The sequence below is a fragment of the Accipiter gentilis genome, chromosome 23 (genome assembly GCF_929443795.1).
Source record: "Accipiter gentilis chromosome 23, bAccGen1.1, whole genome shotgun sequence".
Taxonomy (NCBI): domain Eukaryota; kingdom Metazoa; phylum Chordata; class Aves; order Accipitriformes; family Accipitridae; genus Astur; species Astur gentilis.
This window is the reverse complement of record NC_064902.1, coordinates 23,956,210-23,981,097: the sequence shown is the minus strand read 5'-3', so window position 1 is coordinate 23,981,097 and position 24,888 is coordinate 23,956,210.

Here is a 24,888-nt window from a genome sequence, read left to right as displayed (position 1 = left end):
GGAACTAAACACGATTCCTCAGAAGCTGACGCTGCGGGTTGAGCCCGGCGCTCGTTTGCATCTGAGTAACAAACCCCATGGTGTTTGTGGTAAGGGAGGAGACAATGGGAAAGCACATTGGGGGTGAGCTGGGCACAGAGTTACCCGTGTCCCCGGGTGACCAGGGTAAGGGATGAGACGATGGCAAGGCACATGTGGGGTCACCTGGGGACACAAGGGTGACTGTGCCCAGCTCACCCCGAATGTACTTTCCCATCGCCTCCTCCCTTGCCATAAACACCTCACAGTAAGTAGGTTCAATTTTTATTTCATTAGCCGAAGTAAGCTTTCCAGATTTTATTGGAAAATAACAAAGTTCCCCTTTCGTTACCATATAAATGGTCTGAGCAGCTCAGCTGGGTCTCTTTGCCAGTGATGAAACCTCCCATTTTTCTTGTGAGACTTTTCTTCCTATTTCAATATTGTCATCTTTGTTTTCTCAGGCAATAACTTTTATGGGAAAACAAACAGAACCATAGCAGCACACTGAAGTGGGAGCAGGGGAACACTATTATCTGGGAAGCAGAAAGTGAAACAGGCTGGTTTTATCTTTTAGCACTCAAACATAAGTTTCAGCCAAGTGGCTGCCAGCCTAACTTACTTTTATTTTAACCTTTGCGAGAAGATGTAGAATTCACTCACCTAATCAAAATTATCACGGTTATTGGTATGATTCGTTACAATGGAGTTGGCTGGATTCAAAAAGAACAACAAGGGAATTTTTTCTATGAGGATGTGTACAGGAAGGTGAAATCTCAGTATTTCAAACCAGTAAATACTGGCAAAGAACTTCATGACAGCAGAAAAAAATGACAAGTGTTGTCCATCTCTCATGAAGCCAAACACCAGTTCTGTTTCGTTCTTTAATAAGCAATATCCCTTCATCTGTAATCAGCGTTCCCATCTAATTTCATGCTGCAACAGTCTGTTGTGAACTGTTTGTGACCGTCCCGTGGCTCGGTCTCGCCTTCCCATGGCGTTCACGCTGAAGACTCGCCCCTTGCAAAGCACAGAGCCCCCAGCGCCTGCCCCAGCCCTCCCGGGAGGGTGTCCATGTCTTCAGCTCTCCTCGGCGTATGGTGGGGAAGGCGCAGGCATATCCGAAAGTTTATAGCCGGCACTGGCAGAATTTGTCTGAGGGGAGTGTGCCAAGCCTGCCCAGGCAAGCCTGAGCCTGTGAGGAAGGCTGAGTGTCCACCTGAGGTCTTAGATGGGTTTATTCTAAAGCGGTAAAGATCCTTCCTCTGTTTAATTACCGAGCCGTCAAAGCAGGAGCAATGGGAACATGCTTCTGCCTTTGGAAGGTGCTCCATGGGAAGAACAGATCCTGTGGTAAGGGCTCTTTTGGGTAACGTGTACAGGCACTGCAAGAACCAAAGGTGGGAGGCTGAACCAGAGGAGTGTGTAGGCTTAACAGAGCGGGAGACTCATCATTGAAATAAAAGCACAAAGTGTGAATTTCTGTGTTTTCTAATTGAGGTTATATGCTCCTCTGGAACATCTGTTTTGCCCAGCTTCAAGTTAGTGGGTTAAACAGAGATAACAGGGTCAAATCCTGTAGCTCGTGTTACACAAATGGCCAGCAAGCAGATTAATTAGAAAATTAGATGATATGCCCTTGAAAATTTTCATGTATCACTTTATTTTAAGGGTGAATAGATTGATCTGTCTCCAAGCTTTCGCTCCAGCCTGAATGGAAAGAATTGCTGGTTTAGGGTGGCTTCTGTAATATAATCATTGCTTTGAGATGTGGCAAATTGGTGTGAAGAAAATAGTCTTTTGCATTGTCCCTGCCTTTAAGAAAAACTAGCCAGGCTATGTGTACCCAGTTGGGGGTGATGGTGAAGAGAAAGCAAGAGAGGTGGGTTTATTCTTTTTATTTAGGCAATTTTTATTAACACCTTGACATACTAATTCCTTGTGTTTCAGGAAAGAGTGATTTTGCATAAGCATGTCTCTCTTCTTATCAGGGCTCATAGTTGCTTTTTCTTCCTTGTCTGTGCTTTATGTTAATACCCCATCACCTGAAACGAGTCTGATCCTTTCAGTGACTGGTGGAAGCTGTCCCAGTGCTGGATTCCCAGGGCTTGGCTCTGCCGCTGGGATGGACTGCAGTTGTCCGGGAGGAGATCGCATCTCCCCGGCAGCAGCCTCCCTCCTGCATCCTCACCCACCGAGTACGGAGCTTGGCTCCCAGAAACTGAACGTTTACTCGCTTGCTAAGAGGGAAAACCAAAAACCACTGTATCTGATGAAGATTGCCGTAACAATAGTGTTACAACTATTTTGACAGTGATTTGCAAGGAGAGGATGATATTTGAGAGTGTGAGTCAGTTTTCCCAACACCCTGAATATATTTTTCCACAAAATTTTCTGTGGTTTGATAACAGGTGATTATTTTCTTAGCAGGTATCTTTGCTCCAGAAACAATTTTTGGCTTTTTTTTTTTTTTTTTTTTGGTAAAATGTATCTACTGAAAATATCTCTTTCACAGTACAGCAATAAGAGTACTTTGAAGCAAGGACAGAAAATAAATGCATGACCAGATCTGGACATACACTTAAGAGATGTATGAGGAAAAGAAGAGGCAGCCCAGATTTATTACTGGATGACTCCATTTTCATCTCATGTAATTCTCCTTAATAAAGCTACATCAAAATAAAATTGGAATAATATACTGCTGGCCCTGCGCGCAGCAGCTGATAGGAAGGACGTCTACACCAGTGTGCTTGGACGTGCAGAGGATCCTAACAGGGAGCAAAGAATTTGCTAAGGAGGTGAATGAACAGTTCAGCTCCCCGTGAGACGCTAGTGCAGTCCTTGCTTTCTCTGAGCTCCCTAGCCTTTTCCTTTTTTTATTTTTTCCAGTTAAGAGTAAACCAAGCGATGTGCCTGCTTGGCAGTTTGTATTAGGTCTTCCCCGTCTCTGTTCTGTAGTCACCCATGTGTGTCACCGGACCGCGTTGCCTCGCCGTGCGTGCTTTATCTGGAATGGGGCAGGATAAGGAAAAGCCGCAGCCCTAACCCCCGGCATTAGTCAGGGCAGCAAGTTCAGTTTTGCAGCCGATTTGCTTCCCCTGCCTCTCTGCGCCCACCGTGTAACAGCACAGGGTTACCGATGCTCGTGCTTGATTTTTTCCTGGGGTCAGCCGCCGTCACGTTCCCAGCTGATGGAACGTGTTGGGTCCGTGCAGGTGCCCCAAAGTACTGTGGTTCTTTTGTCATCGGCTCTGAGGAAAGCCTTTAGCATTTTAGTATCATGTTAAATTCTTAAACCCCAGCAGAAAATGGTGCCAGCGAGCGTCAGAAGTAATGAAACTGCCACAGGAATTGTGGAGTTATTAAAAAAAGCAGCAATAGTGAATAAATTTAGCCGTCCTTCCATAAAATGCCAAGTAATGAATAACAAATAGAGGAGCTAGTGAAGATGCTGGTCCTGCCCCTTCCTTCGCATGGCTGGTGGCACCGGTGGGTTGCCTGCCTTCGCTGGCCCCGATTCCCTGGCTGCGGGGATGGGGGCTGTGCACCCTGGGACCCGCAGCTGGGTGCTCGGGGTTGTCTGGCGGCGGAGGTCCTTGCTCACCATGGGGTGGGAGGGATGCCTGGCCCCCGTAGAAGGGTTACTTTGTCGGCATCTGAACCCTCAATAGCTAAAAAAAAAAATAAAAAAGAAATTATTAACAGTGTGGAAACTGTTTAAGTACTTCAGGTAATTAGAAAATATGCCGGCGCTTTCAAATAAGTTAAATTAAATGTGTATTAAATAAGTACCAAAAGAGAAGCAAGTGCCAGGCATTAAATGAGTTATGAATAAAACATTTTTGCAACGTTACCCAGTAATTTAGATAACTTCACTCAGTGCATAGGTGGGAAGCGGTTTTGAGCGAACAAGCCTTTAATGTCTTCCCAAAGTGTAAAGCCAGGGGGTGAGTGGCCCGGAGCCGGTTTGGGGGGTCTGTCACCGGTCCCCGGGGGCACCCGGCTGCCGCTGATGTGGCAAGTAGCCTTCTCCAAGGAAAACGCTGGCATTGGCCGTGGCCGTGGTGCCCAGAGCTGGAGGAGAGAGGCAGGGACAGGCAGGGCTGCCCGTCCCTGGGGAGCTTCCCGCTCCTGAACCCAAAGATCTTCTCCAGAGCGCACGAGATGTCGTAGCCGAACCCCCGGCTCCTGCCTGGCCCCGTGCAATGTGACGCTCGGCAGCGGGTGCCTGCGAGGTGGGTACCGGCCCCGGGGCCCAGGGATGGAGACAGGGATGCGGGGCGAGAAAAAACCCGGGGGAATTGCGGCTGGAGGCTGTGGTTTTCAAACAAGGTCTTGCAAAGCAGTTTAAGTATTTTAATATTATTACAAATACTTAAATGTGTTAAATGAAAGCATGCGCGAGTGTTGGTTCATTGAGCATCTTTGAAATGAAAATAATGAAACAAATGACCTCTGCTAAATAAAACAGCTTTGCAGCACGCGGTTCAGCTGTGGAGTCTTTTGATAGTTAACGCTAACCGAAGGAGCGAGCGCCGGGGTCGGGGCTAATCCTTGGGAACACGGAGCCCTCGGAGTTTGAAAGCGCATTTGATTGCTTCAAAGGCAGCCCTTGACATAAAAGAGAGCCCTCCTCCACCCCCTCCCCTGTCTTTAAATGCATTTTTCAGACTCGCCGCCGGAGTTGCTGCTCCCAGCAGCGCTGCTGCAGACGGCGGGTGCTCCGAGTGCCCGGGGAGGGATGGAGGGATGCCGGGAAGGATGCCCTGCTGTCCCACGGCCCCTCCCAACCCAAAGTGCTGGGACAAATCCCGAGGTTTTCATAGCTTTTAGCCATTTCTTGGGCAAAATCACTAATACTGCCTGTGACGTCCAGTGTGATCGGGGGCACCTGCGTAGGGGGGGCACGAGGAGCTGCTTTAACGGCCGCGGCTGTGCTGTCACTGGTGGGGTTTGCCTCTGACTGCGGAGCTCGTATCAGTTGAGGCTTGTCTTCCCCTAATCCAATTACATCCGATACGTAACTTGTACCGTTTTAAAATTACCTCTATGTCCTCCCCAGACTTAACTAACCAGTAATGAATCATAATTTTATTGTACTTTGGGCCATAAAAGTGTATTGTATCTTGCCATGAAATATCTTTATAAGCCTCAGCAGCTGTTTCATATCCCCGTTTTGCTTTATTTGATTTCATTTCAGCAGCAATCCGTACAGAACGGGCACACCGAGGAGGCAGCACAAAGCTGTATTATCTTTCACTGGTAAATACTTCTTGACTAATAATTTGATTCCTCCTAGAATTGTAAAGCAATAACAGAAATTAAAACAAAAGCCTGATTAATTAGAGGATAAATGGCAGCACGTCCCAGTGCAGAGCCGCGAGCAGGCAGCACCTGCCCCTCTGCCGCAGGAGCACGGGCAGGAGGAGAGGAGGAGAGGGCTGCTGACATCCCGCACGAAACAGGGCGGCTCGGTCAACGTGGGGGCTGTAGCCTGTTCTTTTTTTTTTTGTGTACCTCAAAACTAATTTTTAAGACTTTCCCTAACTTGCTGCAGAGTGTAGCTCCTCTGTTGCTCGTTTAAAGCAATCTTCCCAAACTCAAATTTCTAGATTTATATGTAAATGCACTGCAGATCAATTAAAAGATAAACCCAACTTTTATGTGGGCATATAGAAGGAATAAGCGCAATAAAATGTAATTCTCATATCCCAATTTCTGTATACAGTGATCAGAAAGCAATTAATCAGATTATTTTTTATCCCCCAATAATAATTTTCCACTTTGTGGTCATTTTTTTGTCTATAATTTATAGCTATAAAATATTTTTATATCAAAAGAGATAAGCTCTCTGTAGAGGATCTGTTTTGATCAGAGGCAGACTAACGAATCATACTGGGAAATATAACCCAGGGTGACCCTTGTGTGAAAAATACTGTCATCGACACGATGATTTCTATCTGTATTTCGTAGAAAACCCCTGCTTTGGGAAGGCACCGGCCTGTCGGGCTGAAGAGGGTGGCAGCAGCGAGGTGCTGGCAGGGAAGGGGAGGTGGGATGCTGCCCGGAGCTGGCTCCCGGCGGGCATCAGGATCTACTCCGGGAGGCTCCGGGATGCTTCGGCCCTGCCGAGGGTCCGGCGAGAGCGAAGGTCTCGCAGACGCGTGGGTGTTATTTATGAACAGCAGTGGTTAGCCTTCGTCCAGGCGGCACCGGCTTCATCCCGAAGCGGGTTGGGGCCGGGGAGGGTGTCAGAAGTTAGAGCTGCTTCTGCGCGGAGGTGCCGGTCGGCTGCGCGGAGCCGGGTCCTGTCTGTCCGTCTGCCCGTCCTGCGGGGCTGGGGACCCTGCGCCGCTCCCCAAAACCCCGCCACCGGCGTCGCAATGTCGCGATGGCCCCCACGTGCGGGGTCCGTCAGGCGCGGGGTGAGCCGGTGCCTACCCCGTTTGGGTGGATGTGATGAGTTTAAAATACGCAGACAAGTAAGGGAGGTGAGGGGGCTTAGCAGAAGATGCGGTGGTCAGCGTTAACGCGGTAACACGTACTGCTGGATGTGACCCACCGTGCCTCTTATCGTAAACCTTCTTTTGATTCCAGATCTTATCATAATTCCCTTATATGATAGGCTCTGAGCACAGGGATAAGGGACTTAATTTACAGTTATTAGGATGCCTGGCCTGTAGCCAGTAAATTGCCTTTGCCTTTCAGGGGCGGTGTTGGTTTGTGCTGTACTGAAATAACATTGGAAATCATAATAAAAAAAGAAAATCCATATCTCATCACAGTATAATCACACAAGCTACTTTTTCTTCTGATGAACAGTCCTACAGGCAAGATAAACTTTTCATTATCCTTGAACTTTACATGTGCTACACGTTTCAGAATTTAACTTGGGCCAAGAGATGCATATGCAACCTAATCTTGGCTTTTTGTAAGTGCCAGGAGATTTAATACCATAGCAGAAAGGGTCATGGAGGTCTCCCAGGTTGACTCCCATTAGGGAAGCCAGCATATTTTAAAAATAATATAGGCATAAGCATCTGCCATACTTGAAAATAAGATGCTGGCTCTCTAGGTAATAAGGAGACCTTAAAAAAAAAAAAAAAAAAAAAAAAAAGTGCCTAAGTCTACTTCCAGGTGCCTGTATGCCCAGCTGCAAGGAACAGGTAAGGAGGGTTGATACGTGTAGCTTCTGCTTCCCTTGTCATGTAGGAAATCAATGGAGAGGAGAAAGACACGGTGTATAAATTAAAAATAAGCAGCAGCAGCAGCAAAGAAAAGGCTGGTAAGGCAGCATTACTCAAGAGGACAGAGAAGAAAAGAGAAACTCACTTGGCCGCTACTTAATTTAGACATGCTTAGGGACTTCTCTCATATATGTTTAGATTTTTGTGACTGCTTGCGGGAGAATTTTTAAGAGGTTCTTGCCGAGTTGCCATGGCAACGTCTGTATTGCAAACCCTGCATCCGCTGCCCGGACGGTGCAGCCGCCTTCCCAGAGCAACAGAAATACGCTCAGATTTTTTTTATTCTATTTTGTAGCTTTAAGGCTTGGTTGGAAATATTTGATAGCTCTAGCTCTCAGCCCGGTGTGGTTTCCAGGTGGTTTACAGGCTCCTCTGCAGCAGTCCCCTCCTGTACAGGGCAGCACAGCCGCTGGAGGGGGAGCCGGGCTCGCTCCAAACCCCATGCACCTGAGCCTGGCAAAGGGAGAAGAATAGTGACCTGCTGAAGGAAATTTTCAGTGTGAAAGCTGAAATAGCGTTCATTTTATAAACCCTAAGGACAGGCATTTGGGAGGGAATCAAAGGATTACATAGACTTGTTCTTTTGCTGCTTTAAAGTGGGGGGCACAGAGATGCCATGTAATTTTTCACGTGCTCCACGGAGGAGCAGACGTGGCCAGCCGGGTGCTTGTGCTCCGCATCCATTTCTCCGCTGCTTTGCTGTGCCAAGCAGGGATGTTCCTGGGCCTGAGCGAAAGGTGGCGTGGACACAAAACGTGAGACTGAGAACCGTGACATCTTGAGAAACTGTATTTGCAGGGCTGTCCCTGAGAGGAGCAAGGGGCAGGATGCCCGCAGCTGGTACCTGCCAGCGCAGAGCCTGAGGGCAGTCAGCAAACGCCTGTATCTTCTGCACAATGCGGCCATCGGGTCTGCAGCTCCCCTTTGCTGGTCGGGGTCGAGAGGAGACATGTGGCAGGGTTGGTCTTGGCCCCCCAGCTCCGGAGGGAACGGCCAGGGAGAGCTGGTGGCGAACGCGTGGCTGTTGTGTCCTTTGCAGAACCACCGAGGCTGCTGGAAGGACTCCGGCCGATGCCGTGAGACTTTGGGTAAGGCTCTGAATTAATAAATCACCACGGTCTTCCTCCCATCCCTCTGTAAAATAGACAAATACACCAGGAAGGGGATGTTCAGGATGTCCAAATTCTCATTTAACAGTAGCTGCACAAGCAACCCCACAAATTCCCCAAACCTGCTGTTGTGGAGATGTTAGACTACGAGCACTGCATCTGCTGCAGCCCACTGGCGTGACTGAAATGTTCCTCTTGGCTTCAAAGGTGTTGAATGGAGCTTTTTGATCCCCACTCTTGATTTTTATTTCAAGTCTCCAGAACATCCACTCCAGCTATTTATTTTAATGTCAAGAAAATTGATAAATGGTCATTTTTAATTTCTTTTTGTCTACTTCAAAATGAATTTTTTAGTACTTTGTTTTTAAAATGTGAAATTTGTGAAAGTTGTAAATAATTTTTCATGGTGGTCTTTAAAAATAGGTTTTTGCTCTATTTTTTCAGATCACCACATACTTATCCTGTATTGATGTGCAAAGAAAACCCAAACCCCTGTTTTTGAGGAGTTGTTTTGGAACTTAATAAAACCACATACATCAAACAACTACATACAGATGGTGGTACTTTTATTCCATATCAATCAAACCCACCAAAGTATCTTGGGTATTAGGAACACAGCATGTTCAACTGTAGAAACACATTTTCAATTATATCATGGCTATTGATCAAAACTCAGTAATCTGTATCTCAGAAGATATTAAGAGTTCGATCTGAAGATCAATCCATTTTCTTAATCTTAATTGCTCACTGTAGCGAAGGGATTCACTTTGAGCAAACTACGAACGTTGGACTAAACCCATCAGAAGTACCGCAGAGTGGGGAGCAGAAGGCATACAAGCTCAGGAGAGGGTGCGTGCCAAAAAGCTACCGTTTTATCCAGTTCTGTTGGTTGGACATCTTACAAAATGTACCCCTCGATGGGAGAGGTTTCCTTCAAAGCGGAGCTGGGCAGGTGCTGCTGTGGGTGCAGGAGCTGAGTGAGGCTTAGCACAGGCAACCGAGGTGTCCCTCGGGGTGTGCCCTGTCCTTGTCGCTCCACTGATGGGTTTGTTTTTGACGTAAACCGCAGCGACGTATTTGTCGCTGATGTTTTGGCAAGGAGCGTATCTTGCTGAAGGTGTTTACAAAAGCAAGTGTAATGCTAGAGATGCTCTGGAGCACTTACAAGTTGTGCTAATGCATCTCAACATTTTTAGCTTAATCTTTGCTCAGGTGTTAGCCAATAACTTACAAACTTGAGTCACAACTTGCATTTTTGTTTCAACCATGAAGCATCTAGAAAGGCACTTGGATCATTGGTTCCCCTAGAATTGTCTTCAGAGGGTACTGCAGGTTCAAAGCTGTGAATGGATGAGTGTGCTGTGGGATGGGGTTGTTGGCCCCATCCATCAGGTGTCTTCACAAGGCTCACTTGGTCCTGCTGCATGCATTGCGGTGGATAAAGCCATTAAAACTGAATGGCAGAGAGGTCTCTTTGTAGAAGAGAAATTTGCAGTGTTCAGGGGAGACATACATTGTTGGTCCTTTAGGATCAGAAGGATTTCAGAAAGGGCCTCTTTGATCACTGAATAGTTTTTGGGCAGCCATAGCAAAGAGACGTAAACTTCTCCAAAATCCCCTTGGTTTTGCTCTGTCTGTAAGACTGTTCCCAGTAACTCCTGCTCTGAATTTGTGCTTTGTGCCCGTGCCTCCTGCCGTTTCGTTCACAGCAGTGGAAGCTGCCAACCAGAGCAAGACCAAGTTGTGCTACGGCAGCTTTTGAGTTCTTGCTCATCTGCGTGGTGACCTGGAGGGCAGCCGCAGCCAGCCTGAAGGTCTCTGTAAGGGAACACAACACCTGGACAAGTTGGATGTAACAGAACTGTTTGCAGCCTCCAGCCTTTTCCGCATTAACGTTCTGCCGCGGTGCGGGGGCATTGCCTTTCTCCCCTTCTCACGCAGTTTGATTTAGAGCTCATTGGTATTCCCAGTGATGGCGGTAGGAAAACTTTCATTTGTCATGAGTTGTGCCTCTAATGAAATATCCATTTCCCAAATCAACTGCTCAAATTTCCTGTCACTTGAATGACTTGATATAGCATTGGAAGTATTGCTTTCGAGTGCTAACAACTGCTGAGCACTAATGCACAGAGGAAAGGCTCTGAGCCTCTAAAAGCTGAGTTTTCTTGCCAAAATAAAGTATGCGACTGGCAGGAAGCGTTTTTCTAAGATCTATGCACTCTTCAATGGTGTCGCACCTATGACTGTGCTTCCACGTTAGGACTCTCCTGCTGTAGTTTTTACTTAAATGAGCTCCAAGTATGGGAACTGCAACTGTAGTTTGTGCTGTTGATGAAAGGAGTCCTTTCCACCTCACCTCCTGGCTTTTCCACCCCTGGGCTGCCTGTCCCTGCCCTTTCCCCTGTGCTGACATTAATCTTCTTTTGCTCTGCTTGTTCGTACTCTCTGGTTTCCCTCTGCCTGCCGTCTTCTAGGCTACCAAAGCCAGAGCCTTCTAATGAGCGATAAGTAGCGTTAACCACTCTAATGGTCATGGGCTTATTTCATTGACTTTGCAGAGCTATTGTGTTGGCAGTGTTCTCATAAAACCCTATGAAATGATGTGTCATCCTTCTGACTTAACGCTAAAATGCGATGTTTTCATGATTTTGTTTAAAATTAGAGGGTTTAAGCCAACACTCATTCTATTTGGCAGTTAGTTTAATTACATTTGAGCTCACTTTAGATGCTGTTTGCAGACTCTGCCATCACAGGCAGGGCTGGACCGGCCACGCTGGTGATGAGCTGGGGACATTGGTTGTGGTCCAGGAAACCCTTCGGCAACAGATATTAAAGAAGATGTTTTATGAGAGCAATATTGCTTCACAATGAGGATGCAAAGCCTAACAAAGCATGCCGAGCAAGCTACAGAAACCAAAAATCATGTAAGTTGCATTTGCTTTGGAGGCATTGGAGAAAATAGAAGAGATACTTGTAGAGGTCGCTTTTTAAATGACAGAGGAGGACAGGAAGAATAGAAAGTGTTACCTTGAAGAGATACGCAAGAGAAACGGGAAGAACCACCATGCGACATGTTTCCTTGTGGCTCCTAGCAGTGATAATATTACTAAGAATATGAAAAAATAATTATGGTGTGAAGACGGGCAAAAATTAAAGACATTTTTTCTGTGAGGTTATATTCTGTTTACTCTAAAAATAAATAATTTACTATTTGTGATTTATGTTGTTAATTTAAATTACATTTTTCTTGAGTATGAGACTGCAGTAGATAATCATGTTCACAGTGCCAAAGGCTGTGTTATGTCTTTTATAGAAGACAAGTCCTGGCCTATGTGTTTTGTGATTCAAGTTCCAAATTACATTATTCACCTCTGCCTCTGTGGTTTTATACCCTATTCAAGATATGTGCTAGCAGTGCATTCTTGTATGCCAAGAAGATGTTTTGGTTTTTTATCTTTATGAATGACCGCATTATTTATTTGAAATACACCAAATGCCAACAAGTACTCATGGAAGCAGCAAGCAAAACCTCACAGCAAACAATGTGACACTAATCTGTTGTTTGTGCTAAAATACAGAAAGGAAATTACTGCTTGGCTGTCACGAAGCTCATAAAGGAAAAAAAGAAAAATGCCACTGAAAAAGAAAAAGCGTCAAAAGAAAGTTCCATTATCAGTTTGTTTCATGCCTTGTAGCTCCAGCTGCAAACAATCCCTTTCATAAATACACCCTCAAGATAAATGGCAGCACGATTCTGGTGGTATCAGTGAGATAAAACCACAAGTCTTCTCCATTTGGGGGAGGGAAGATCTGCTGAGACTACTGCTTTATTTTGTTACATCTCATCACCATCTTGGGGGAGAAAATGAATATGTATCGTCTGTTATCTTGTCATTTTTGAGCCAAACATCTTAAAATACATTTTCTGTGAAATAACCCTGGGGATTTCAAGACCAGAATAAATTATTAGAGCAATTTGAGCTTGGAGTCCCTGTACTTGCTTAAACATGGCAAAAGCTCTTCCTAGTGTACGAGACTTGCTTTTGCTTAGTAACGAAAGAAAAGAAAAAAAGAGGAAAAAAAAAACCCCTGAAGCATACTTACCCTAGGTGCTTCTGCCAACTGGGTAACTACTTAAACTTGCACGAGCCGATGAGACTATTTAGTGAAGCTCTCCAAGGGCTTGAGCTGCAGATTGAGTAGGTGTGGTGGACAGATCAGGTGTCGAATGCCCTTTCGGATTGTAACACTGATCCTCTATTTAATAATTTGTGCTGGAATTTGTAAATGTTTCTTTCTGGTTTATGTTTTCCTTAGGCTCAGTAATAACTTTACAAGAACGTGTCTGGCTGTGAATGCCCAGGGAGAGACAGCGGATGCCCTTGCCCGGCCGAAGATCCCCCCTGGCCGTCACCAGCAAGCGCTGCTGGTGCAGCACCCGTGCAGCACCGCACAGCCCAGCAGTACCCGTGCAGCACAGCACGGCAGAGCCGCAGTGCCGGCGCAGCGGCATGCAGCGGAGCCGCAGTGCCGGTGCAGCGGCATGCAGCGGAGCAGCACGCGCTGTGCAGCTGCCCGTCCCCAGCCTGCCCTGCCCAGGAGAAGTCCAGGTCCTGCTTAGTTTGGCCAAGTGCTTTTCCGAGGTGAGGGCTCCCAGCAGACGGCTAGGGCTCTTCTCTGATAGCTCCTGTGAATATATAATAACTACCTGACTTCAACGAGATCACCACGCCGCCCCTGGAGTCGGTTCACTATGAAATGGCTTTATGGTATTTCCAATCTGAAAACACTGAATGAGATAATTTGCAGTGGGCTTTAATGAGTTTCAGTCATTCCTTGGCTCACTCCCGCCACCACGGTGCTGACTGCCTGCAGCCACTTTCACAGGTAGCATTTGGTCCTAAAAATTGGGTGGTTTTTTTTTTAATAGCACTGCCGTCTAAATCATGTCATATCCTCAGTGAAACATTCAGAGAGTAAATGTAGAGTCCTGGAGAGAAAAATGTTATTCCCAATTTTCACATAATGGAGCTGCTGCATAAAAATGCCCTGCGCTGAGGAATTCTGAAAGTAAAGCCACAAATAAAACCCCAGATTTTTTCCCAAAGTGAATTTCAATATCACATATCCACAGCATGAATAGAAGTTTAATATCCATCAATATAAAAGGATTACAGCTTAGATTTGCATAGATCGTCATACTGCTTGGCTACAGCAGCTGAAGGTTCTGGATCCTGCCGTGGTGCAGGACGTTAGCCTGTACGGTCACCTGTAACAGCATGAAATGGTAAAATCTAAAAAAAAACACTTTAAAAAATTTATTTTGTCCTACCAATGTGCATATTTAGTATCATTTTCGGTAGAAATTATTTTAGAAATTTTAGAAATTATTTTTCAAAGGATTTATTTCTTTTTCTCCCACTGGCAGTGAAAGAGCTAAATCTTAGGCCAGAGCCACGACCAGGGAGCTTCCCGGCTGGTGCAGGGTTCCGCCTCGACCCGGCCACGCAGCCTGGCTGGTGCTGGGAAATGCCTCCTCCGACCCCTCCGCTACACGGATCAGCCTTCCTCACTTACGGGTACGTTGCTGGCCTCAGGTTTGGGGTGACTGTCCATGCGGACTCTTTAAGACATATATATGATATATAATGAGGAATACTAATGGTGCAAAGTCCCTTGTATAGAGCCTATACATGGGATTTGAGCACAAATGAAGCCTTCTTTTGAGGTGCGTTGCCAAGACAAGTGATGTCCAGCATGCTTGGGTAGACTCGAGGAAAGTGTGAATTGCAAACACGGGTCACTGTAAGTTTCCTGGTTGCAATGCAGGAAATTCCATTTAAGTGTAAGAAAAAAGCCTTCTCCTGTGAGGGCTGCTGAACGTTGGCGTGGGCTGCCCAGGGGGGCTGTGGGATCCCCCTCCCTGGAGAGGAGGGTGCTGCACCCTTACCAGGGCTATGATACAACCTGACACCAGCCAAGATTGCTGTAACCCCGGTCCAAGAGGTCTGAAATGTTTTTTAAATGTACCTAAGTGACTGATGTTTATGTATCTCCCCAGTAACAAATGAAATGTTCTCTTAACAACTATTAAATGTTAGTCATAAACCATCCTTAGCTGAGTTTTGCAGGTCAAAGATCTTACAGTGGTGGGTGACATTCAGATTTATTTGGAAAAAAAAAGTCCTTGTTTCTAGGAGAGTTCTTAAATTTAGAGGTGGCTGTGATTGCTAGGAAGTAAAGAATCTTTTTATTTTGTGTACGTAGGCTATCGTATTTTAAAAACAGATAAATAAATTAGGTCTCAAAGCCAATGGCATTTATTCTGGAGGGTGTTTTGGGAAGTTTGCTGTGAACGGCTGAAGCAGAGACAGGATTGGGGCTGGAGGGGAGCTAAAATTCATTATTCTGAAATTTCCCAGTGCTGCTTAGTCTGTGACTCTCTGCTCCCGCCTGCTTCCTCCACAGCATCCCTCAGCCCTGAGGCACCATGACCCCGCTCCTCCCCGGAGACATTTCTCACCCCTCTATTTAGGAATGACTGTTCTGAATAATTTAGTACATTGGAAATCTTTGTTCTGTACCTCCAGACTGATGTGGAAATTTGTCTCAAACTTGAAGGCTATCTGAAATCAATAATATCATCAACTTTACCCGCATTTACAAAGATAATATTTCCATAATATTGCCTGATTTCAAAGGGAAGAAGAAAGGCTGTGCAGTAGAAAAAGTCATAAAAAGTATTGCAGTGAAGCAGCATTGAATTTTAGGAAACTTTTCCAAGACCATTAATTGAACTTTGTTACAAGATTTAAATGAGATATTGAAAATCAAACACTGTGGCGTAGTTTTAATTGCCTGTTCTCCGATAGAGCATAATCTTAGAGATGTAGTTTCTATTTTGTATCTGTAAAGAAAGGTTCAGCAGCCCCCCAGAGAACTGGTGTCATCTGTTTACTGCTTCAGAGATCGACATAGCATTTAAAATTATTTAGCTTGTATGTACGCTAGTTTCTCAGCTGAACTCCTGTGTGCCAGCACACTTTGGGGACCATTTGTTGTCGGTACTTAAATCCTGTTCCGTGGCGCTGCTAAAAGCAAGTCTTAATGTAAATATCATTAAGAGTGTCTTAAAACTGTTGCTTATCACTGCTCTGGTTCAGCGCTACCATCTCCCTCCCAGTAGCTTCCAGTCCTCTGTGTGTGTGTGTGTGTGTGTGTGTACATATACACCCATTAAAAAAGGGCTCCTCAGGGTCTCTCCTCACCTCGGGAACTGTACATGCATGACCGGAGCAAGGCTAGGGGTTCTGAAGCTTCAGAGTTTTTGGTATGTAAAAGTAGCTTCACCTTCCAGCCTGGTCCCATCCCAGGCCGCTATTTCTTGTCACGAACTCAGTGTTTAATGTTACTGGTTTTTTAATTATTGCACTATGTGAAAGGCAGATGCCGACAATAAATGTATTCTAAAAATGCATGTATTTAATGGTATTACTTCCACATACCCTTCGATAGGGCAACTATGTGAAAGGCAGATGCCGACAATAAATGTATTCTAAAAATGCATGTATTTAATGGTATTACTTCCACATACCCTTCGATAAGGCAGCTGTTGGCTCCGTCTGTGTGTCCGGAGGGGCGGATTGCTGTGTGCTGGTACAGCCCCGTGCGCTGCCTAGACACCGACACCCAGAACCTGGGGCTAAACTGGGGTATGGGGATGCCCGGGCAGACAGCCAGGTTTTACCCTCTACCTGCATGAGAGTGAATCGTCTTTGAGAAAGGAGGTGTATTGTTTGCTATTACTCACTGTCTTTAAAGAAATCTTTAGAGCAGGAGGATAGGAATATTCCAAATGCTTGGGCTGAGCTGGCAGTAACGGGAGTTGCAGTGATTTGTTGGGTATCCAGCCCAGTGAGGCCCCTGGAATATGCAGACAGGGCTTGTCAAGGGTGGGCAGGTGTTGGACCAAGTCAACACAAAATTACAGTAGGGAAACATTTGACCTGGTAGGTTCTGTGCCCAGAAACTCCACTCCTTGTCACATTTTCCTTGCATGCTCTACTGCATTTCAGCTTCAGTCTGTTTATTCAGAAAATAACTTCTGAATATTTTATCATCAGAGTTCACTAATCTTGATTTTTTTTCCACAACACATATGCTAAAAAGGGAGATAAAATGTGCAACGAATGAAAAGCAGTTTTTCTGTTCGTGCAGACTGAAGGGTGCTGCTCTAAACCCAGGTGCCACATGTGTGCCCCTTGCCAAAACCCTTGGCACTGCAGAGTACTTGCAAACCATTTCTCTGGGTGTAGCTGATTAATACCCATTCTTCACGGCTGTGCGCTGTACCACAGAGTGGGGAGTTACAAGTTAGCAAGGAAGGAAAACATGAACTTCATAATGTTCATGTCATAGAAATAAATAACGGTGGGAACCGTCCTGGCCTGAAGCATGGTCGGTGCTTTGCACCACCAGCAGCAATCCCGCCCCATGAGTGCTTGGGAATGCAACAAATTGGGAAGGGAATGGACCATTTTGCTAAGTTTGGTACCTCTGTACTCGGTGGCTGTACTGACATTTGTTCCCTGTCCTCAGGCAAATGATTGTGGCCCCATAGCCAGATTTTTTGAGACACGGACAATCGAAGTGATAAAAATATATGCTGTATTTTAAACTTCCACCCTTTCCACGCGTATTCAGCAGTTAGTTTGTCAACTTGGTAGCTGGCACTTACGAGCAATTCCATGATAAATGTTCCAAATTGTTTCACCCAAGCAAAAATCGCTGCAATTTCCTGCCGTGTCTGCTGTGGCATCTGCTGGGAGGAGGGCTGCTCCCCAGCAAGAGCCTTCGTCCTTCCCTCGGCTGCTGCAGCTGAGCTCAGCACCCTCCCGTACGGGCTGGGGAGGATGAGGAGGGCACGCTGCCACGCGCCAGCCATGGTTGGTAGCAAAGAAGACATTGGCATTTGTTCCGGCAGTAAACTAGCAGTGTGCGGTTAACCCTAATTTCTGCACTCGAAGGGAGGCGGGTTGACGGATGGGTCAGTGCAGCGTGGGAAATACTGTGTCCCTAGAATGTTGTAATGAGAAATGACCGAAGATAAAATTTAATTATGCAGCTAGAGGGTTTCTGAGTTAGCCTGACCTAATGCCGTTCGGGCTTTCCTTATTGAGAGCAAACCCTTGAAATGTACTTAGCAGAAAGCTGGCTGGTAATTCGCATGGGCTTTGGATCAGAAGAGCCCAGAACAAGATCCAAAAAGTAAAGCTGAATCACAGTTGCATGTGAATTTTACGTATCTCCAAGTTAAGAATAGCCAAGTTTTACTGTATAATAGACCTTATATCAGTAACACGATTTTCTTCTGCATACATTGTCTCCCACTGGTAACAGAAGATATACCTTTGTAGATATATTGTAGATAGTATGTTTGAAGCAACTGAATCTGTACTTTTATACTGAGACATAGTAGCAGGAAAGTGGTAAACACAGCTTTAACTTATTTTTAATGAGAGTTAGTGGCTGGCAAGAGGTGGGGGAAAGCAACTTTCCGTGTCTGCACAACCAACCTGGGCTGCTGGTCTTCCACATATGACTGGCAGGGAGCTGCTCATCCCAGCAGTCAGGTAAGGTCTGCGCACGGATGCTGTGCACAGTGCAGAATTCAAGGCTTCCCTGTTAATATTGCACTTAGGAAAAGTATTCCCTCAGTCATTTTTCCATTGCAGGTTTTCATAAACTGCTGAATATTTGATGAAAACAACACCAGTCCTTACTGTGCTTCCTGTGCGTATCAGTGAATGGCTTGCTTTGGGATCTTGGGGTTTCCTTATAGGTCTGCAGTTAGTGTTTATTTGGAAATAAATGCACCAGCAGGATGCGCTTAATCCTATTTTTTAAGTATTGTAGAAGAAACTCCCAATATAGGGAACATGTGGTTCATGGTAGAGAAGGTTTAATGCAACTCGGTAGGTGTGAATTTTTGATGCAGAAACAATCCAATAATAGCCATAATGTCTCACTTAATGGGCAAGTAAACAACTCTGGTGAAATTAAAATAATTCACTGTATTAATACTGCAAGTTGAGCAGTAAGCAGGACACATATTCATGAAAAAGAGACCAATTTAAATCCAAAGGATATTAACTCTGTCCTTTCAAGAAGGTGTACAGCTTTTTATCTTTTGCAGCTGGCAGCACCAGTCCAGTGGAAGGGATCCTCCGTGCCGGCATGGCAGAGCAGGCGCAATTTCCATCTGCTTTCTATTCCCAGCAGAAGCAGGAGCTGCTTACTCTTTTTCCCGGGGTCGGTTACATGCCATAGCAGTATTCATCGCCTTCACTGTGAATTGGTGTTAACCATCGCTGGAGAATAGGCTGATACATATCCCAGTTACTATTGAGTAACTGAAACACACCCTGGGGAGACTTAGCTCTCAATTTATGGGGCATATGCATGGGGTTTCATATTGACTTTTCTAAATCTGTTATCTCTGCATGAATCACATCCATACAGAAATGGGAACTTCTGACCCAAACTTAAACACGTACTTAAAAGCCCCAACCAGATGAGAACCATAAATTGGATAGCTAAGTGCTGTGTATGTTGGAAATGGCAGATGCACAGATGGCAGGAGAGGCAAAACGTGTATAAATCTGACAGTTTGGAGAACTATGATATTTACACCCGGTGAATGCTTAAGGAGAGTGGCTATAACGATAAAGCTATGGTCCTAACTGCTGATCCCTTTTCTTTTCGTCTTCTTTTTTTTTGTTGTTTTTTTTTGTTGGAGAGTGCATTTACAGAAAAAATTATAAACCTGAGTTGTTTCCCATTCATACCAGAGAGCCACAGCTTCATTTCCAAGGGGATTGGTTAGCCTACCTCGCTAGTTTTAAATGGATTCCCTGTCATACAGATGTTCCACCAGTTTTTAATCTGGACATTTTAGTCTGCCAGCAGGCATTAAATACTCTGGTTTCTTCTGTTTCTTCCCTGAAACACTGGCCAAGCTTTCCATGCGGCAGTGTTGTTTCATGAAACGTTTTGCGATTACGTAGTATTAGTTTTCCCCTTAAGGAGCTAGCTGGACCAATGCTGGTAACCAGCAGCGAGTACTAGGCAGGGGGAAGAGCTGCAGAAGGGCAGGAGGAGGAGGAGGAGGAGGAGAAGAAGGAGGAGGAGGGCCGGACACTGCGGCGGGGCTGGTGCTGCCGGAGGAGAGCATCCCGCACCGCGGTGTGCTGGACCACGGTGTGCCTGGTCCCTGTCCTGCTGGCTGCTCCTGTGGGTTTCAGCGGGGCCCTTCGCCGTGTTTGCAAGGAGATGCTGGCCAGAGCGTAGCGCTTTCTCTTTCCTTTTAAAAAGTGAGTGTGGCAAAGCTTTTAAATTCGAAGTAAGGAGAGTTTTAAATCAAAGCCGGAGACCAGAGGACGCTGCAGCATGCACAGGCAGTGTAAGAGGGCAGTCGCACCCCGGTATCCCAGCCGGTATTTTCCGTGGGAAGCGATGCTCCTGTGTCCGCAGTTGAAAACTGAACTCATAGCGTTGGTGTCAATAGTATTAACATCTGTTATGATAAAAAGCACGACTGTCTGAGAAGTGTCAGGCACCTTCTGCTGGAGGTAAAACCGTTGTCTGGTCTTCCTTGTTATTAGCTTCACATTTTGATGGAAAGTGCATGCCTAAAGTAGAGGTCATTTTACCAAATCCATTACTTCTGTTATTACTATAGTGAGTATAACTGACAGCGATGTGGCCGACAAGGACAGCCAGTACCACACGTGAAGCCGGGTGAATGTGTGCGTGTGCCTGCTTTGTGGCACGATCTGCTGATCATACGATTTCGCCGTCATTTTGTGTCTGGAGTACACCTGAGCGCGCCTCCTGGCGTGTACCTGTGCTGAGCGTGCCGGTGCGCGCGCGGTCAGCTGCGTGGATGGCAGGGACGCCGTGGGGAGGACGTTCTGCTGGAAGGGTAAGGCAGCACGGGAGGTGGGACTGCCACCAACTGCAGCATTTCAGTGCCTCTGGAGAGGGGAATGTGTCTGGAAAATCTACGGATGCTTGAGTCAAGCCTGTGTAAACATCTGCCTGGCAAGTGCCCCTTCATGTGTGAGAGATGGGAGGTCGATAGAAGATCCTGGGTTTGTTTATAAATTACAAAAATGCAGAGAGGAGTACGTATGTCTTTCTATACATATACTATATGAGACCTTTTGGATGAAGCGTCTGTAGGCTTGCTTACCCTCACGTTTCAGGCCTTGCACGCAAACCAGCTCTGACGAGGTGGAGGGCAGTTTTATCACTGACTTTAAAGAAAAAAGGATTGCACCAGCATGCTTTTATTTCCATGGGACAGCGCAAACAACAGCAAAGAGATCTGGGTCCCAGGCCTGTTCTGCACGATTTCCCAGGCAGGAGGCAGATCAGATATTGTCCTTGCAGTCTCCAGCGCTCTGGTTTGATGAGAGGAGGTCAGAAAACGGCCATGACGGCGAGCCCTGGCGAGGCACACACCGCGTGCTCCCCGGTGCAGCCGCTCTGCCTCGTACAGCAGACGCAGCAGCAAACCTTTGAGAAATGGCAAGGTGCAATGCAGGAACACGATCAGAACAGTTAGCTGCAGTCTCTGCGTGGCCCAGAAGATAATTTTCTTTTGGGGCTGTCTTGGGATTCTTTGAGATGGAGAATTTTATTTTTACTGGCATTGCTGTTACGTCACAGTGGTTTTACGTCCCGTTCTTGCAGGTTTGAAACAGTTAATGCTGCCAGGGTCAGGGTGCTGATGGCACCGGCGGAGCGGTGGCAGGACGCTGCCCAGCTCTGCGCAGAGGATGCTACTGAGCGGATTTCGTGGGCGCGCTGTTGGAAGGAGCAGCGACAGAGTTTCTTTCTGATGTGTGTTCTCTGGCTCTAAAAGTCCTTGTTCTAGTTCAATAAAGAGCAAGCGTACTGCCAGCATATCCAAAGTTTCAAACTGGTAACAAAATAGTGCTTAGCTTTTTCATAGTGTATGCGGTATGAGCAGGGTAGGACTGATGAGGAAACTGGGAATGTCGTAGGAAACGCAAAGTCCCAGCACGGGCAGCCAGGGCTGGCAGGCGCGGGCGGGCAGTAGCTCACCGGGGTGGTGCTGAGGTCGCTTTTCACAAACCTCAGCAATGGTGATTTTCGTAACTGGTGTCACTGTGAGCAGCAGGAATGAATATGTGAAAACACGGTTTCAGAGGTTGCATTGCCTGTAATAAAATACTTACTGGTTTACATTATAGAGGTGAGAGTTGTGACACCATAGTTAAAACTGAGCTGAATTTCACTTTTTAAAACGCATTTGTTTTTCTTCTGAGTTTAACCTTGATGCAATTTTCCACATTCGGTCAGAGTATTACCTGGCTCTACATTGTGTTTCACCCCAGGCGGTGTTTTCTCTGTATCTTAACTTCATCGCGCTGTAATTTTTGTCTCCTTATATGCACATATTCATTGATGTACTGGAACGCGTGTACTTATGTTTGAAATTTCTTCACAGAGGGTGGAAAAGAGATTGCGTAGTCAAAATTGATTGCTGTTGAAAATTCAAACCGTGATGGTTACTTGTGCCTGAAAGTATGAGCAGAGAAGAGTCTCCTGTGCAGAAGTGCCCGGGCAGGTGTGCCCACACACTTTATTCGGTACACTTGCCGGGCGATGCAGCGGCACGCTTGGCCCTCACTCAGGCCCCAGCAGCAGCGAGAGCACCAGCTGCCTGGGACGGCTTGCTGACAGGGCAGGTGCTGAATCACCGTCCTTGAATCCTGCCGACTGCAGTTCAGGGAATTACAAAAAGTTATAGTTAGACAGGAAATAATTATATTGCTATCATATGCTGTAAGTAACTCTGTGAATAATTACAGTTATCCAGCCCATTGCTGTACATCAAAGGCTGTGAGATAAGGGTCCGTTTCCAGAGTATGTTCTTTTAAAAGCTGTGTGTGACGTATCTTTCCTTACGCTGAAAGCTGTAGCTCATGCACAGGATAACTCCTTTAGCGTAGCCAGAAGCTCCTCATTCAGTCCCTGTCTAGTGAAATTACTGCTTAATGTGAATCAGCCTAAAACTTAGCTACCCCATTAGAAATCTGGGAGTGACCAAAATACTCTGCTCTTGGAGAGTGATTTCACCAATGGCAAAATATTTTACTGTGAAATTGCATTAGGTGCATGAAAGATCAGGGTCTTTATCAGTGGCTGTATGTTATCTCTTCCACCGTTCACCAAAACCTGAGAAGCCACAGACAGTTCTTTTGCTGACTTTTAACGGCCTCTGGGGTTTTACTACATTGAAAACATTGTAAGCCAACCAATGGGAGATTTGACGCACGCTCTCCAAATGGTGACCCCGTGTTCATAGCCCGACAGCTATACACACGAACAAGAGGCCAGCGCTGTGCAGAGTGGGAGCGTCCTGAACAATTTTAATACTTAGTTGCCTTTTCTTCTGATTAATTAGGTGGTGGTTTGAATATTAATCCCTGTTCCTTACTTACCAGTATTGCCGTAATTTTGTCTCCTGGGTGTAGAAGATTAAAATGCCCAGGAAGCAGCCTGAACCATTGAAGATACTAGTGGGAACTGCGTTACTTTGTAAGCATAATATGATTGAAACATTTGTCTTCCCCCACGATTAATAATAAATCAGGCCTCTTATGTCTCCTACTTTAGGTTTCAATTTTAAACGATCTGTTGAAATACAGACTGCATGCAAGAAAGGGTTCAGAACAGGCTTTGTTTGGATTGAAAACAGAAGTTTTGTGCTGTCTTGGAACTTAAAAAATATATAGCTATATAAAAATTCAGCCTCGTGTAATAACATATGGTCGCTTTCTGGATTTGTTGAACAAGGAAGATTTATGTCTGCAATCACACTATAAATCTTAACAGCTGTACAGAGATGAAAACCGTACAGTATGTATATGAGAAATGCCCCAGTCGCCAGTGCTCGATAGTATCAGCTCTGGGTTTTCCGATGGGAAAGTCTGGTCCCATCAGACCAGGGGTAGGAAGAGTCTGTCCGAGAGTCTGCCGAGAAGAAGGCTGTAAAGACCCAATAAATGTGTGTCTGCAATGAAATGTTATTGCCACAAACTGAGGAACCACGCAACGGTCTTATTTAAAGAGGTGAAGGAAGTATCTCGGTATAGTTTGGCTTTCTCCAAAAATTCCTGTTCTGCTTTTCCCTTCCATGGAGGTGCTCATGCTGCCCAGATCGCCTGGCCGAACCCGGGGCTCGGCCACTCCGTCCCTCTGGGGCCCGGGGGATTCATTCCCATGGGCTGCTTTGAAGATTGCAGCCTGAGAGGAAATATTTCACTTCAATTCCCAGAGTTAGTTTTGCTGTTACATGTGATTTCTTAATTTAAAAGTGTGAGTAGAATACCAATATCAAACAATTTTTTAATAAAAATGGAGCTCTACACAGGTATGTTAGTGTGTGGTTTCAGCCAAGGGGCATTCATTACTTTTTCTCTGTACAACTCTGTGTTACTCAGCAGTTTATTCATAAAGGAAAAAAAAAGGCGCAATAGGAGGAATAACTGCACACTAAAGGAAAATTGAAAATTTTGCCTTTTGCCAAGTGGGTGAGTGAGCAGAACATCAGCTCATCCAAAACAGCACTGACAGAGGTGCAGATTTTTGCTTGAATGGAACAGTGTTTTACTTTCTGTAAAAAAAATATTTCCAGGCTATTGGTCAAGATGTTTCTATGGTAACTGATATAATTTCATTTTAGTGATGGATAACAGAGGAAAACTCCAGGGCGGTTTGAGATGATGGAGTTTCATCTTACAGAGCCTGGCAGACCCTTTCTCTGGAGTTATTAGGCAGTTCGGGTTATGCTTTATATTTACTGGACATTGCTTGGGACGGCTGTGCACAGCGTCTTGGGAAAAATGATAGTAGAGCTCTTCTGCTCTGGCAAGGAGAGACGCTGAAGTTTGTTCACCCCCAGAGCGACGGTGTAGTAGTAGTCGTCAGCAAGTGAATTCGGTTGATCCAACCCAAATGCCCACGTACTTTCCTTCCCCAGCCCCCCCAAGTCCCCAGGGTGTGTGTCGCTGCTTAATTATTCAGCGTTCCCGTCTTAAACCAGCGTGGCGGGACCCGTCGTGAAAACAGGCTCCTGCACCCGTGTTCTGCTGCCCACCGCCGCGAGGGACGGGCAGAACGAACCCGCCGTGGCACCGGGGATGCTCAGGGACGTCTGCGGCCGCCCCGGCACCAGGCTGTGCTGGGGAGGGGGGTCAGCCCCCCGGTACCCCCGGTCTAACGCCCGGGAGCAGCGCCGCTTGCTCCTCTGCGAGCTGGCACTGGGTAAACGCCTGCTTAAAGATTTTAAATCGAAAAAAAGATCTTATCCGCGGGTGTTACACCTGTCCCAACGAGGTCTGACCGGCGGAGGTCAGGACTCGACGGCAGCCCCGGTGCGCGGGGTGGATCCGCCGCCCAGGCTGCAGCCCCGCAGAGTC